Below are 13,487 nucleotides of genomic sequence, written 5' to 3' on the forward strand. Positions count from 1 at the left end.
TAGGCAACTCCCACATCACTCCTGTCCCCATATCAGTTTTGCCATCCTTTCCCCGCAGTCTGACCTCTGCTTCTCCTACAGCTCTTTGCAGTTCATCAACCCCCACTACCAGGCATGGAGGGAGGGCTTGCAGCAGAGTTCCCTCCCCCTCCTTCCAGGCAGGTTGTTGCATGGAGGGAGTAGGAGCAAAGAAGCTATTCTGTTGCTCACAGGAGGGGGAGAGGAGGGGAGAAGTGAGCTGTCCTGAGCTGTTGGGCTCTTTTTGCTCCCTTGCCTTCTGTGGGAATGGTGTTGGGTTGCTGAGGGGTAGTGGGAAGAGGTCCACCTGCCTGTAGCAGCCCTGGTTAGCTGCTCTACCCCAGGAGATAGGCAAGTGGGGGGGAAAAAGCCAATCAGAGGGAGTCTTTCCTTCAGGTGGGACTAAAAATGTGTGCCCCTCAGTGACCGAGCTTGCTCATTTAAAGCTTCCCCATCCTCTGCAGATCTGTTTTTGTCCCCTCTGCATTTGAGTCATGCTACTTTCTCTTTCAAGCTTCCTGGGCCCTGCGGGGGGATGATTCAGAGCACAGGGAGAGGTAGATTCCCCACACTCAGTTCAGGTGCCCAGAACTGGACCCAGCATGGCCTGTAGCATCCCAGAGCAGCAATTGCATAGTAAGTCTTGCTCAGCGTGGATGGAATCTTTGGGAAATGTAGCTGCTAAACACTAAGAAGTCTCTGTTGCATGTATACAAACTGCAGTTTTTTCAAAGTCTTATATAACTTGGCCAAATTTGGATGGATTTTCATGGGGCTAGCAAAAAGCACACTCCTGCCACAAAAGTTCCAAAGCATTGCGGTATTTAAAGCTTTTTCAAAGAAAAGGTCTCCTGAAGATTTTAACATAGGCAAAAAATTGTATTTTCTCTAGCCTCGTTCTCAGAAACAACTAACCGGTTTTGACTGAAACTTACTAACATAATTCAGCCTGAGGCAGACACCCAGCAAGGAAAACTTAAACCCAAATGCTTAAAGTTTGGCAAAATTATAAGCTACTGAAAATGGGCTTATAATGGGAAGTCAGGCAACCTTAAAATAGGTAGTGATACCAGTCCTGCCTATAATAGTTGTGTTGTGACTGTCGTTAAATGTTGACTTTTTAATGGTGACTACTCCTATTAGAGTTTATCTACGCTTGACTGTTAATTCAGATTAAGATAAAATGTGAATTTGGAGTGTGATAGCTATTTGTGAATAACTCCATGTGTGGACATTCTTATTCCAGAATAAGAGAGCTTTGTTCCAGTTTAGCTTAGTCCACTTTAATCCAAATTTAATCTTAATTAATGTAAACCGGACATTCTTATTATGTAAATTATATAAAATCATATATTATATTATATCATCTTATATAAAATCATATATATATTAAATCATCTTGTCCTCCCTCTGTGTGTGTGTGTGTGTGTGTGTATGTGTGTAAAAGAGACTGTGCATATATATATATATGTTTTTATGAATATATATAAAATAGCTCTGTTAATACACATTGTCATATTATTTCATTTCATAATGTCTGCAATCTTAATAATAAAGACAAAATGTAAAAAAAGTGGAAAAATTACTATCAACAATTCATAACATAAGAATCTGTTGGACCATGATCAGAACAGCTATTCAGGTTTGCAAAGCTATTTCACAACAATATCTATTTAAAAATTTGTTGTAACTCCCTGCAGCTATTTCGATGTAGCTGTCACTTTAAGAAACTATTCAGCTTGGTATCGCAGGTGCCACCCCTGGACATGTTGCTTTTAGGGAGAAGAAGCACGGTTGGTCCAGCTGGAAAAGGCAATTGTAAACATCACATTCAACTAGGGTGACCAGATGTCCCGATTTTATAGGGACAGTCCCGATTTTTGGGTCTTTTTCTTATATGGGCTCCTATTACCCCCCAACCCCTGTCCCGATTTTTCACACTTTCTGTCTGGTCACCCTACATTCAACTCAGTCTGGGGCAGAGTCCATCAAACACAAGGGAATTTTATATTTCCTGCCTCATATGAATAAAGGGAAAGACTGGAGGTCAGTAAAGATGTCACAGCATTGTTGCAAGACAGATTGGTGGGAAGTGTGGACAGCTCTCCCCATGTTGGAGAGAATAAGGAAATCAGATGTATTAATTCAATACTCTAGTCCCTCCTTGAGAAGGAGTGAACGACTGAGAATGAAATTCTATGTAAAGCAGGAACAGAAGCAAGATCATTATTTGTCATATTGAGCTAGCTATGGGAAAAGAAAGAAAGTAAATATAAAGAAAATGGTTTTAAAATGTTATGCATTGTGCTATATCCTGGAGAGAGAGAAAGAGAGAGATTTTCTGTGTCACATTTTTTTATTCCTTCATGTCAATAAATTTTACTATTTTATTTGTGATTGACCTTAGGACAGGAATTCTCAAACTCTATGCATTGCATGGGCCACATCAATGGACTGTTTTCCCTCCCATTGGTGACTTCACAGATCATCTCCTCTCCCTTAAGTGATCCCATTACATTCCTGTGGCAACTGTAGCAATTGTTTACATGGAAAAAAGAAAGTACTTACTTTAGTTCTTGATGCCTTTTTTAATGCAATTCAGCAGTTGGAAATGGGAAAAAGAGAGAACACAATGTGGCCTTTCAACACTCATGGACCACCATCAACTGCTCTGCAGACCTGCCCTGGTCAATGGATCACATTTTAAGTCCTGCTGACTTAGGCAATGAGGCTTCTATCCCTTCCTTTGAAGAGACTACTCTGTGGTGTAATACATTTCACTGCTACTAAATCTTTGTTGATATTATCTATCTCTCTCTCACTTGTGCTGCATCCTAAATCTGATACATCTTAACTTTTGGGGAAGGCTTTAGGCCTTTTTTACAACCAGAAAAATTCCCTCTTGGCATTGTTTGGATGGAGCAATACTGACATCCACTGACGTAATCTTAGGAGGATATTTGCTGTATCTCTCCTAACCAATGTTACACAATATTCTACTATAACACGGAGAAAGGATTGGGCTTAATATGCTCCAAAGAGGGATTGTGCTGAGTCCAATTTGTTGTATTAGGAAACATCAACTGTTACAGATTAAACCTGTGAAAAGGATTATATCAGCAAAATGGGAAGCTACACTGTAGTGATCCAAATAACCTTATTCTAAACACAAGTGATTCAAATATTGACTTGAAGAAAATATAAGGTTGGGGAGAATGAATAGTAGCTCTGTACCATCTTCTCAGATGAGGTTTAAAAATATTTTGGTATTTCATATAATGTGAACCTGCCCTGTTTTGTACACATTATAACACTGATGGAGCAGAAGAGACAAATTTGTTTTTGTTTTTTTTAAACTAATGGGGTATGCAGTTCAGTGAAAACAATAGCAATAATAATTAATAACTCTCTGGTTGCATCTCAGAGCTAGTTGTAATTTAACTTGGTATCTTGTTTATGTTTTTAGTTACTATTCAGTGGCTTGTCATGGTGAATACTGCAGGATTACTGACGATAAAGGAAAAGTAAATATATCTAATTAAGAAATAATGTTTACAAGAAGTGGTCATGTGTTTACTGTTTATCACTGCAAAAAGAGTAGATTAGGCTGATTACCTTGGACTTCAGACACAGAGAGCCTTCTATCAAGAGGGGGAGGGGAAAGCTTCAGCAAAAAAGCTTTCCTTTCTCTGTACCTCCCACTGCATTCACTTGCAAATCACTGTGTGCTTGGGAAAGCCTGTGCTTTCCCAGTCTCTAACCTTCCCATGGCAAGTGCTGTGGTTCAATCAGCAGAACCTCTCTCTCTCTCTCTGTGAGGGAGTGATTTTTTTTATTATTATTTTCTTAATCAGGAGCTTTGAATGAAAGCCAGTCAGTGAGAGAGCTCCCCCCTAAGCATTGGTTCCCTGCTGTCCAGAGTTAAGTGATGCTGTGAGAAGAAGCTGAGTTAGATTCAAGTAGGATCAGTCTTAGAAAATAACAGCAGAAAACAACCAAAAAAAGAAAGATAGTAGCAAATTCTCCAGCGTTGCTTGGGTTGGACAGTACCACACTTACTCAGAAGCAGAATAAAAGGTAGGAGCCTTTCATAATTATATTTCCTTCGGTGGTTTTATTTTCTTGAACTATCAGCAGCACTGTATTTAATGTAATCCATAGAATTATTCTATTATATATAACTTTTATACATTACAAAGGCACTTTGATAAATATCACACATAAATGAAAAGGAGATAATTGTGTGAATACTGTACTCAAAGTGAACTGCCTTTATACATATTCAGGATTGAACTGCATTTTGCAAAGCGTTTTTTCTTCTTCTCCCAATAACCAGGCTAGGTTCTAAGCAGCACAGTTTTAATTTGTATTCAATTACTGCAAAGTCAGTGGAGCGGAGGGGGTGGAGGGGAAGAAATACTATTTGGACTTCAAAAGCATAGTGTTTCACATTATAATTATCATGAGCATAGCATGCAACATACACATACATGTCCACACTGACTGCATCCTGATTGTAAGTCTGTTACAGCTTTCTCTGATATTACACTATTGTACTTGACTTTTCATTTAATTAAATCCTAACGCTTAAAGCAAATACCAAGTCTCTGTGTTGAGCCTGATTGCAAGGTAGATACAGGCAATACTTTGTGTATGTGTGTGTGTGTGTGTGTGTGTGTGTGTGTGTCTGTACACATACGCTCATACAAAGGGAAAAGTGCACACACTTTTCCTATACAAGCATTTCACATTGTGGTAAGAAGGTAAAAATCAAAGAAAAAAGAGAAAGAGAAGAAAGAAAAAATGTGTAGTCAGCAGGTGTTGTGACCCTTTATTGTCACTGCTGCAATGAAATCCATATTTTATGTGTTAAATTCATGCAGCACATTGCAAGTCCAAATCCATATTCCCAAGAAGTAACTGTTGATGGCATTGTAAGCTGCACGAGATATTTGCAGTAGACTAATACTGTACATACTAGTTGCAATCAGAAAAACCTAGCAGCCCTTTAGCATAAGAGAATGAATCTGCACGTGCAATCAGTGACAAACAGCAACCAGCATTTTAAAACAGATCTATTATCTTTGTTGTTTCCACACAAATGGAGCTATTTCCTATAATCTTCATCTTTCATTCTAGTAAAAGCCTTTCTGTTATCCAAAACTGCACATCCATTACTTGTAAGGTGTTTTGAGATATGCTATTTTGTCGTGTCTCTGTGTGTGTGTGTGTGTGAGAGAGAGAGAGAGAGAGACAGACAGACAGACAGAGGAGAAGCAGCTCTATAAAGAATGTTCTGCCTGTTTTTTATGGTGACCATAGGCTTTATATTTATGTGTTACTATTGCCAGATTTTTTACTTGGAAAATATTTCTGAGTCTCAAAGTCCCTTGTTAAATATACCATTTGCCAGGAATATTTTCACTTTCATGCAATGTTCTTGAGAATTTCAGGTGACAGCAACTTTTATGCTAATCACATATTATTGAATATAATGTTAGTTGCTTTAAAGAAAGTGATGAGAGAATTAAGTGTAGGATATGGGTGGGAAGAGGGAAGTTGGAAAGATAAGTTATTTTTTCCAGAGCAGAAAAAGTAGCTCTATATAGAGTCAATGTAGCTTGCACAGGGAGATAAATACTTCTTGGATCATAAGATGGTAATCGTGTATGTGCCTTGGGAAATCCTCAAATTCAGACCTATTCTGGTAAAATCCAATGTAGCTGACAAGCTCATTTGTGCAGCAGGTTTATATAATAGTTTATTCCCTCCTTAAATCAATGTTTTCTGTGGTTTTGAGTGTCAGGGCAAGTTTGTATGTTTGAACTTAATTTTGTGTGATAGAATGTTAATGGTAAAATAGATCATAGCACACACTTTATCCCAGTTTTATTTTTGTAATGCTATATTTGATTTTGTAGTTTTGGATGGAATAGGTAAACAGATCTTACTGCTTCCTTCGCCCCTCTTTTATATTTGCAATACTATGTCTGATTTTGTAACTTTAAGTGGCAAAGGAAAACATCAAGGGCATATATCTGTAGGTATAGATATTTATATGTCAGTATATAGATACAGTTGTTTACAGCATTGGTGAGCAGTATTGTGGATTTTGCTTTGGAGTTGATGTGTACATCTATAGTAAAATTTTATATATATATGAATGTTCTCCATGGACTAAGGCTCCCTTATGAAAATGCAAAGTTATGAAAATAATACCATACAGTTTTAGTAGAATCTAATATTGTGGTTATAGTTGTGATCCAAATATGAGCTTAGTTTAAAAAAAATGTAACTGGTTACATACTGTCAGTCAAAGCTATATATTCCTATTAAAACACTTAGAAAATGACAGTACAAAACAGCTTATGTTGAAACAGTTACATATTTTCCCATCATTCTTATTAAATAACCTTTCTGTCTTTTACATTGAGTTAATTTGAAAATGATGCCCAACTTGGGTTCTCAAAGTCATTTCCTCATCTCAACATGATTTCCCAAGGAAACAAATGATTGAAACAGTGTGTGAGCTGGGTGATCTCCATGCAAATGACTTATTTTCTGTGTCTGTTAATCAGATTTACAACCGGGTGATATGTTATCCTCTAAGAATTTTCCTATTTCATACCTTATCATGCCACTAGGTTGCAGCATTAGTGCATAGGGTAAGGGTAAGAGTGAAGTATTGCTGGATTGGCAGCAAAAAAGAGGTGGGGTTTCTAACTTAATATTAAATATTAATTTTTAATTGATTCATTATTAGCTGAAGTGTTGCAAGGTCTCAGGCTTCCTAATTAAACTTCATAATACGTCGGTGTTCAGACATATAATGATGTGTTGGCATTGTCAGTTAGCTCCATAATTTAGGATGATAGACAGAAATGGAAGGAAAGATAGAAAGTCAGGCAAGTAGGTATAGTAGTAAAGAAGGACTTGAGGACATTTTGGGAACATCTTATCACTGTGGCTGCACTGAGCAATATATGCATTGCTCTCTTTTATGAATTACTGTATGTAACAGAATAGATGCAGAGATGTAATTAACATATCATTCTTAATACAGGCTGAATATCTAAAATAAGAGAGAGTGAAGGAGCCTTGGTTTATTTTTATTTACTCTCAGATTGTTTGGGTACCCCAAAGTCAAAAAACATGAAAGATGACTTCATTGTTAATATCATGGATATTTAAGCAATGGTAAAATTGATTAAGCATTTTTAATCTTCACTGATTGTGTATGATTGTCTATAGTTATTAAAATAGAAAAGAGAGACTCCAAATGTAGTACAGCAAACTTTTTAAATTGTGTATAAAAGGTCCCTTAAGAAAAATGTGAGTCACCCTGCACACTCCAGTATGGACTATTCATCAATATGGATTATATTAGTGGTTCACCCTCTGACTTACTGTTCTGCCTTTAATAAGATTAATTAACTCCCCTTTAATACTTCCACCTATAAAGATAATTTGATATATGAGATTTCAAACCCCCCCCCCCAACATTTTCCAGATTTTTGATAAAACGTTTTGCTTTCTGTTTAATTTCCCCTCTTGGAATAGATATGCTCTTGATCTCTCTGTGTTGCCCCAGAAAAATCCCTCTGGGGAGTGTGTGTGTGTATTTTTGTTTCTGTCCATGTAGATTTACACCCTCCTCACTTTCAAGTCCTTTGAATGATGACTTCCTTGCAGTTAGTGGGTGGGCTGGAGATTGAAACCCATTCTGCTACTATGTTGGTTACAGCAGTCAGGGTAGAGCAACAAAAAGTAATCCTTGTCTCTTGGGAGTTGAGCATGCTTCATCCACTGGGCCACACTAACACAGCAGAAAGTAAAGGAGACACAAGCACTGCCTTTGCTTTTGTGTGGAGTTGGGGGGAACTAGAATAGGATCCAAACCAGAGGGCCACTGATCTCATGAATCCTCTTTATTAGTTTACCAGTCTATCTTTTACTATGTGGCTGGTCTGCCAGAAATATGCTAGCCAATATTTTTGTGTATTTCTTTAGCCTTCTTGACTATTTAACATCAAAGCTGGTTACTCCATGTGGAAGGAGGGAAGAAACTTTATATGTTCTAAAGGGATTACATTACAATAAATAGGATACTATATTTTCTTTATCTCTTAATTCACATTAGATATCCACTTCTTCCCTGTGTTTTGCCTCCAGAAACTAGCATGAAATAGATGACTGTGTCATTCTGTTGATAAGAAGGAAGTATGTGCTGCAGGAGGCATAAACAGCACTAGAAGTATCTCTGAAACATTCTCTAGGTTGCGCTATCAATAGGCCATATAATTTGGGATCTGCTTCTGAACTCAAACCTGTGTCTTCTCGCTGCCAGTATGTAATGCTATCTTGGTACCAACGGCCTGCACTCAGGGAATACAGAATTTTAGGAAGTTTAACTAGATATACTCTAAGGTAACATGGCAGGTGTCTGTTTTAATTATGTGAGAGTGTAGAGACAATATTATTTAATTCATTTAATCACACAATACTTTTCTCTTTGTTACTCTTTTATTATGGCAACTCTTACACATAAGTCAAAACCAACTTTAAATCATATTTAATTTACAAATAAAGGATACAAACTCATATTTTGTTTTTGCTTTTTTAAAAGGTAAGTGTTCAGAAAGAAAATCTAGTAGGAAATGAAATGCCCAGATATTTGCAGAGTTCTGCTGGTGTTCAAAAGCCAAAGAAGTTTGCTTCTGCGTTTTTTGACAACAGCAGAAATCTTTGTCTGAAATATTTTTCCATATGCAATTTTATATTACCCTATATGTAATTATGTTTTTTGTAAATCTTATGATTTTATCACTGGTATTCCATCATCTGCCACATTACAGATAGGCTAATGCAATAAATCCAGTCTCAGTGCTTTGCATTACTGCATAAAAACATGACATACCTTCATTTAGCATGATAAAATCATGCAATTAAAATGAATGCAATCCTTGTGAGCTCTGCAGATGTTATAGCACCCCGGGTTTTAAGGAGTAAGAAGGGGTAGATATCAATGCAATTCACTGCACTTATGAACAAAGAGCTTGAAATACAACGTAATATCATGGAATTTTTTTTTCAAATTAGCAATGTAAAATATGTAGAAATTAATTATCATACCCTCATGTGTCAGGGTGAGCATTAGTAATGTATATGTAATAGGTTTATTTAACAGAATGAACTGAACATTTGAAGAATGTTGACATAATCCTAATGCTGAACATAAATAAAACAAATAATGTGCTTGTGTCTAAGAAAATGCATCATATGAGTAATGTGCATTCCTTCATTGGTTGCTGCAAGAAACACATGTCCACCTTTAAAGCTATGATACATCTAGGACTAGCCTTCACTTCCAGCAAAAGCAAAGGAGCCATGTGTATAAAGTGATGGCATAGCTTTGGAGATACAAACAAATAAAAGGGGTAACAATCCCTTTATTGAAAATGTGTATGGCAAAGTGGACAGGGAAAAATGAATTGTTAGTCAACAGACAGTGTTGTGAAAAAAGAGAGGCTGAAAATATTCAAGGTGGGGAGAGGGTTATAAGGTTTCTAATGAGGCAATTATTGGTCATAACCATTGAGCAGTATAGGAAATCATTTCCAGATATATTTATTTTGCTAATTAATAATCAATATTAAAAGACTCAAGGGCCCATCAGCTTCATCAAAAAACAGCATCTTTATCAATTTGCTGTCCATGTCTCTCAAAGTATTAAATTAATGGAAAAGGCAGACTCAGGCAAGTAAATTATATACTTTCTGAAATTAGTACCATTGGGTATGTGTATACTGCTGTTAGACATCCAGGGCTGACCTGCTCTTGGGCTCATGCTAAAGGGCTGTTTAATTGCAGTGTAGACATTCAGGCTCAGGCTGTAGCCTGGGCTCTAGGACCCTGCAAGGTGGGTCCATAGGGTACATCTCTACTGCAGCTTGGAGCGAGCCTCCCAACCCAGGTAGACAGATGTGCGCTAACAGAGCTTGAGTTGGTTCACGAGCAATAGCAGTGTGAACATTGCAGCTTGGGCTGCAGTTCAGGTTCTCAAACCCACCTGACCCCCTCATCTCACAGCCCAAGTCACAAAATCCATATTCCTAATTTTAGTGCATTGGCTTGAGCCCATTAGCACAGATCTATCTAGCCTCGCAACCAGCTGCAGTATACCACCAAGGGTGCAAATTTTCTGTTAACTTTAATGGCATCACAACCTTCAGACAAAATATTAGAATAGCTTTTGTTGGCAACTTAAAATAATATCTATTATTGAAAATATTCCTACTGCAACCAAAGCACCACTTTGTAAGCTTTACCTTTGACAAGAACATCTGAAGTTTTTATACAAGATGCAGTGAAATAGAGGACATAGCAATAGTAATGTCTTGCAAGTTAAATATAGCAAATGGTTTTTAAATTGTTTTAAAGCATCACAATTAAGACTGTTCACACTGATATGAGTGGTCTTGTGTCATTGCACTGAGAACTTACAGATAATGATTTTGAGAAATGCTGAGCACCTACAGGCCCTATTGACTTTGGGTATGTCTACACTATCAAATTAGATCGATTTAATATGAGTCAATTTTTTAGAAATCGATTTGATACAGTCGACTGTGTGTGTCCCCACTTAAGACCATTAAGTCGGCGGAGTCCACAGTACCGAGGCTAGCGTCAACTTTCAGAGTGTTGCACTGTGGGTAGCTATCCCACTGTTACCGCAGTCTCCACTGCCCATTGGAATTCTGGGTTGAGCTCGCAATGCCTGATGGGGCAAAAACATTGTCGCGGGTGGTTCTGGGTACATGTCGTCAGGCACCCCGCCTCCCCTCCCCCCCGTGAAAGCAATGGCAAAAAATCGTTTCTTGCCTTTTTTCCTGGGTTACCCGTGCAGATGACATACCATGGCAAGCACGGAGCCTGCTCAGCTCACTGTCACCGTACGTCTCCTGGGTGCTGCTAGCAGACGCGGTACTGCAGTGCTACACAGCAGCAGCTCCTTGCCTTTGCAAGTTAGCAAAGACGGTTATTGTACCATCTGCTGCTGTCTCCTGGTTCCTCCTGGCTGGCCTCAGTGAGGTCAGCCGTGGGCGCCTGGGCAGACATGGGTGCTCCTGGCTGGCCTTGGTGAGGTCGGTCGCGGGGGCCTGGACATAAATGGGAGTGACTCCAGGTCATTCCCTTCTTTAAGTTTCATCTAATGGAGATTCAGTCCTGCCTGGAATATCAGGCAACCCTACCAAAGAACCAGAGAGGCAAATGGCCGCTCCGGATCAGAGCCCCACACATCCCGCTTCTCTGATGAGCTGCATGCCATTCTAGGGGGTGCCCCTACAACTACCCCACCCTTGTGCTACCCTCCTTCCCCACCCCTCCCGGGCTACCTTGGCAGTTATCCCCCCATTTGTGTGATGAATTATTAAAGAATGCATGAATTTGAAACAATGACTTTATTGCCTCTGCAAGCGGAGATCAAAGTGGGGAGGGGAGGGCGGTTGGCTTACAGGGAAGTAGAGTGAACCAAGGGGCCAGGTTTTCATCAAGGAGATACAAACAGAACTCTCACACCATAGCCTGGCCAGTCATGAAACTGTTTTTTAAAGCGTCTCTGATGCGTAGCACGCCCTGCTGTGCTCTTCTAACTGCCCTGGTGTCTGGTTGCGCTTAATCATTTAGTCTTTTAGAACAGAGTTCTGATAGCATGGATTCATCTCCCCATACAGTGATCAGATCTAGTACTTCCCGTTTGGTCCATGCTGGAGCTCTTTTGCGATTCTGGGACTCCTTAGTCACCTGTGCTGATGAGCTCTTTAATAATGGAGATATCCTATCTCCTAGAACGGGAAGGGACCTTGAAAGGTTATCAAGTCCAGCCCCCTGCCTTCACTAGCAGGACCAAGTACTGATTTTGGCCCAGTTCCCTAAGTGGCCCCCTCAAGGATTGATCTCACAACCCTGGGTTTAGCAGGCCAAAGCTCAAACCACTGAGCTATCCCTCCCCCCAGAGCTATCCCTCTGCCTGGTCACCTGTGCTGATCAGCTCGCCACGGTGGCCAAACAGGAAATGAAATCCAAAAGTTCGCGGGGCTTTTCCTGTCTACCTGGCCAGTGCATCTGAGCTGAGAGTGCTGTCCAGAGTGGTCACAACGGAGCACTCTGGGATAGCTCCGAGAGGCCAATACCATCAAATTGCGTCCATACGACCCCAAATTCGACCCAGCAGAGTTGATTTCAGTGCTAATCCCCTCGTCGGGGAGGAGTACAGAAATCGATTTTAAGAGCCCTTTAAGTTGACAAAAATGGCTTCGTCGTGTGGACGGGTGCAGGGTTAAATCGATCTAATGCTGCTAAATTTGACCTAAACTCATAGTGTAGACCAGGGATTTGATTGAAAATCAGCTCCACAGTGTGTTATGTCTGAACACAGACCTACGCTGGGTAGGTAAACAGCCCCAATTAGTAGCAAATGATTTAGGATTATTTTCATGGCCCATAGAAATTTCAAGTGGAAAAGGTTTGTTAGATCATCCAATACTTTTCAATCTCACTGTCAGGGCAAGATTGTTCTGAAGTATGGTGGGCTAAGAGTCTAATTCAATTCCCATTGAAGTCTCCCACTGACTTCAGTGGGCTTTGGATCAGGCTTCTAGAGAGGGAACTCTAACTTCCCTGCTTTGTGACAGGATGCATTTGCATGAGGAGCAAAATGCCATTGGCCATTTTTACTGCCACATTACAGCTTCCCAAGTTTCTCCCTCCCATTAAATATCAATATTTCTGATTATTTCCCTGAAATGTGTTTGTTTTCATTGTTTTCGAAGTTGAATTTCATTTCTCTTTCAAAGTTTGGTCTCCCGTAAGAATCTCCCAGTGTAAATTTATTTGTAAGCTGATTTCTTTGTTCGTCATACTGAGATTTGTACTGTTCAAAGATAGAGGCCTACAAACAATTCATGCACTTTCTAGAATTCTGCACAGTTTGTGAGAAGTTGGCTTAGACCTATGAGACTTTCCCCAGAATTGCTGACACATACTCCAGAATTCTCTTTGTGATCAGACTCTGGTCACAGGTCAGATTCAGTAATGATTTGGCACCATTTTAACATAGGTATCCTGAAAATTCTCAGGTCTACAAAAATGCAATAAATCATGGTGGTGGGAATTAGTGGTTCTGCAAAAAAAGAATTTTAGATGTGCACTAACTGCTGTATGCATGTACAACTTGCAATTTTTGCATGAATTGGATCATTGGGAAAGTTTGTGGAATGGTGTCCAAACCAGAGTTAGGAAGATTGGAGTAAGTCTAATAGTAATGTTTGTTCCACTAAGAGAATAAACATAAAATAAAGGTGAAATTTGTCATATCAGAAGTATACATATTTTTGAAAAACTGCACATCGTCACCCAAAAAATAATAACAAGACAACTCATGTTAATCATGCAAACTACAGATGAAA

At 39.2% G+C, this 13,487-nt stretch overlaps 1 protein-coding gene across 1 annotated transcript in view; it reads left to right on the top strand.

Moving 5' to 3' along the window:
• Positions 1-3,780: 3,780 nt before the first annotated feature.
• The window catches only part of CDH10 (cadherin 10), a 162,369-nt gene continuing 152,662 nt past the window's right edge, over positions 3,781-13,487 (top strand). The window contains 1 exon segment of the mRNA XM_054019361.1: positions 3,781-4,095. The gene's annotated coding sequence lies outside the window, so the exon portion shown is untranslated.

This window comes from Malaclemys terrapin, chromosome 2, assembly GCF_027887155.1.
Source record: "Malaclemys terrapin pileata isolate rMalTer1 chromosome 2, rMalTer1.hap1, whole genome shotgun sequence".
NCBI classification, from domain to species: domain Eukaryota; kingdom Metazoa; phylum Chordata; order Testudines; family Emydidae; genus Malaclemys; species Malaclemys terrapin.